The sequence below is a fragment of the Echinops telfairi genome, unplaced genomic scaffold, assembly GCF_000313985.2.
Source record: "Echinops telfairi isolate 266 unplaced genomic scaffold, ASM31398v2 ScPeMD7_2291;HRSCAF=2852, whole genome shotgun sequence".
NCBI classification, from domain to species: Eukaryota; Metazoa; Chordata; class Mammalia; order Afrosoricida; family Tenrecidae; genus Echinops; species Echinops telfairi.
Window position 1 is genome coordinate 18,447,628 of NW_022106189.1, and position 3,890 is coordinate 18,451,517.

Genomic DNA, 3,890 nt, shown 5'->3' on the forward strand with positions numbered 1-3,890 from the left:
TTTGCCAGCATATCCATTTGAGAAGTGAGGAAACAGAGGCTCAGAGAGGTTAAGTAACTCTAGGCCAGTTAGCCAGCCAAACAGAAGTCACCCTCCAAGTATGGCTGAGTCTTAACCACTAAGCTCTACTGCTAGGGTAGTCGATTATTTAAGACCTTTTCTAATCCATCCTTGGGAGAAAGGCAGGCTTTCTGCTCCTATAAACAGCTATCATCTTGGAAACTCAAGAGAGCTTGAGTCCTACAGGGTCGCTATGAGTCGGTATTGACTCATTGGCAGTGAGTGAGTATCCCCTCATTAATAAGAACTCTGTGTTTCAGAGACTAGATGTCTATGAATCTGTTACCTCCAGACACGGGGGGGGCCTAGGCTGTCAGCCTTCCTGCTCAGGGATAGCCAATGGGAGAATCCACCTGAAACAACTTGGACCCACTCTCACCTCCTTGTGGGAGCAGCCTCCACTTTTCCTGTCACCCACATTACTCCAGGACATGGGTCTCTGAGCCCACCCTGGCCAGTGTATGGTGAATAATGTAGCTCTGGCTCTCCGTCATTGTAATCAACCTATAATGAAAGAACCACACTGGTGTATGTGTAGGGGCATCTGCCTTTGACCAAGCACCGGGGAAAGCTGAGACATCAAACCTGAGCTGCTCTGAGGGTACCTAAGTAGCCAGACCTTGAGTCCACCTTTGTGGGGAGTGAGTGGGGACATGTGCCTTCAGCTCAGAGTCAGCCGCTTCTCAGTGGGGTGCAAACATTTCCTCCAGCATTTCATCTGGATTCCCCTTCATTCTCCTGATCCAGTTCCACTTTGTGTCCTTCTTTTAGCATGACACTCAAAAGCATCTTGTTACTGGGAGGGGTGAAGGCGGCTGAGGATACAGAGATGTCTCCCTGAGGTGCATGCAGAGGAAGCAGCATCCCAAGGCAGGAAGCATCTGGGGAGGCCCCTCCCCTTAGGGAGGAGTCCTGGTGGAACTGCCAACATAAGCATTTGGCTGTGCACTGCAGGGTTGGCCCTGCTGAGGGAGGGAGTCGGGGAAGAGAGATGAGTTTATTTGCTCAAACAAAAATTGAATACATCCTCAGAAACCCTAGATAAGACAAGACCCCTGTGAGTCCAAATCCCCTCGACTGATAGTGGGCCTGGCTTTCTTTCTGTCGTTCAGAAAGGCCCCCGGGTGGCATAACCGGTTTGCTCTCAGCTACCAACCTAAATGTTGACAGTTGGCATACACTCAGTGGCACCGCAGAAGAAAGGCCTGGCAGCCTGCTTCTATGGAGATCGCAGTCAACGACCACCCTGTGGACCACTTCTGTGTAATGGGCCAAGGCCTCAGGAGCCAGAACGGATTCCACAGCATCCGGTTTGGTGCCTCCATGTACAACCGAATCCACCCCCCTCCGCCAACACACACACACACACACACACACACACACGTGGGTGGAGCCCCGCACCAACGAGGTGTGGCAATATCTCCCTTCAACAAAGTCTCCTGACACAGCCGGTGGCAGCTTTGGCATGAGAAAAAAATCCTTTTTTACATCCCATTCTAAGATTGGCCTCCTCCTCCAGGCCCCACCCTTCTCCAGAAGCTAGTCTTTCTCCTCTCCTCCACATCCGCCTGCCCCCTCCTCTCCTGTAAGGCTGGTGGTGCCTTTACTCCAGCAGGGCTCGAATAGCAATGTGAGGCTTTCTACTCCTGCCAAGAGTTACCGGCTTGTAAACCCACGGGGGTCATTTCTCCTCTGTAGACTCAAGGCGGCTGTGAGTCGGAATGAACTGGGTGGCAGTGAGTTGAGTTCAGTGGAGGTGACTGGGGCCAAGATCCTCTAAGGACAAGAGGAGTCCCGTGCAAAAGGATTCCCCAAATTCCGCAGCGGAGGACTCACCTCTAGCAGCAGCGCACATGCACCTCTTCGCCGAACAGAGTGGGACTGAATACCCCGGCAAGTCACCAAATGTCTCTGAGACCCAGCTTCCTTCTTGCGGGTTCTCATCTGACCGCCATGGAGACAGAGGTTTAAACCTGCTTTACTGGACTATTTTTGGTCTGTTCAAACCATCGCCATGATTTTGCCAAGAGTTTGAGAGTTGTGACCCCCACCCCAAGGCGGTGCTAACAATCCACATGTTCTGCTGTGCTAGCACAAAGGTTGACGTTTCCAGCCCACCCAGAAGCACTGCAGAAGAAATGCTTGGCGACCCCTTTCTGAAAGAGCAAAGTCACAGAGCCCAGGGCTATCCTGACGCCTGTGGGCTCACCGTGCGTCCAGCTGGAGTCCACTGGAGGGCCGCTGGTAGTTAGCCCCAGGGTAATCAGAAGGCCCTCACAATTATGAAGCAGGAATCATATGGGTCTGTGGCTCTCTGTTGTTACAACCCGAGGCAGCTTACATCACCAGTGGCATGCTTTCTACTCCTTGGTGAATTCATCTATATTAATGTAAAGCATGCTTATTATTTATGAGATCATCAGAGACTGCTCTCTTCCCTCACTGGCTGGGACCCTTTCTAAATCCCAGTGTGACTGACAGTGAGGATGGTGAGGAGTCCAGAGCAGTAGATCCCCACCTTGGTGGCACCTAAAAAGAGCCAGGGACGTGTCTTGTTTGGTGTAAATTCCCAAGCGGTAGCACCACAAACGGGTCCAATCCGCTCTCTGGCGGTGTGGCTCAGCCAATGCTCTTCAAGCCCTTGATTTTCAGCATAGAGCTCAGGGTGAGAACAAGTGTGCATGGTGCGAGGCTAGTCCTCTTGCCAGCTCCAGCATTTTCTGAAGTGTGTGTGTGTGTGTGTGTGTGTGTGTGTGTGTGAGATCTAATAATCTAGAAGGATATGACTTAAGTCTGTGCAAATCACATTTCCCCCAATGGTAAAATGGTGTCTAATATTTACATTTTACCCAAAGGTGGATGTAATCCCGGGCATTCAAGGTCAGCATCCAGCCAGCTCCACCCCCACCGCCCACCCCCCAGCCCTGCTCAGGCTGCCTGCCTACAGCGCAGGGTCATGGTGAGTGGCTCCAGCACACAGCAGGCGCTGGGTCTGCGCAGCCCTTAGCTGAAATCAGGGCCCTGAGAGCTATTTTCTGCTGTTCTCCTGAGATATCCCATTGGAAGAATCGCCCCCAGTGGAAAGGCCTCAAGCAACCACAATCACTTGTCTTTCCCACGAATTACCATTTGGGCAGGGCTTGGTGGGAATGAATTTCTTTGCGCTCCGTGTGGTATTAGATGGGGCAGCTCAATTCATTTCCAAGGGGCTTCTTGGCTCCATGCCCTGCAAAGCTTGGTACAGGCAGCTTGAGGTTCCTCACATGATGGCAGGTAGGCCCCAGAGCAAGTGTGGACCTTGCAAGGCTTCTTGTGACCTGTCTTTAGCCGTCTCAGAATGTCAACTCTATGGTACCGAGTCCTCAGAGCTGTTTCAGACTCTAGAGCAGGGGGATTCAAATGTAGCGCTCATGGGGAGGAGTACATGAGGCTTGATGGCCACCTCACTGGAATGGGATCACAGAGATAGAGACTGTTGTGGACAGACATCTCAGCCTTGCTCTCGGGATCACTGCACGACGTGGAGCTTTAACGAAGCAGCCGAAGTGGAGAAGGCCAACGAGGAAGCAGATGACAGGAAGAGGGTGCTTTCTGGTCATGATCTTGGCCACAGAGGTTCTGGTTGGAATGGACTGCTTACTTTCCACCCAGAGTTCCTCCTCCAGGCCCTGGCCTGGCCTGGCCATCACAGCGTCTCATGGCCTGGTCTAGAAGACCAGGGCGGTGCTATTTATTCAAGCATTGTTCAGTGCCTGCCACTTCATTGAATTGCACCTGATGCTGATAACAACTCCCGCACTTTATAAATGAGGAAACCAGTCTGAAGTGAC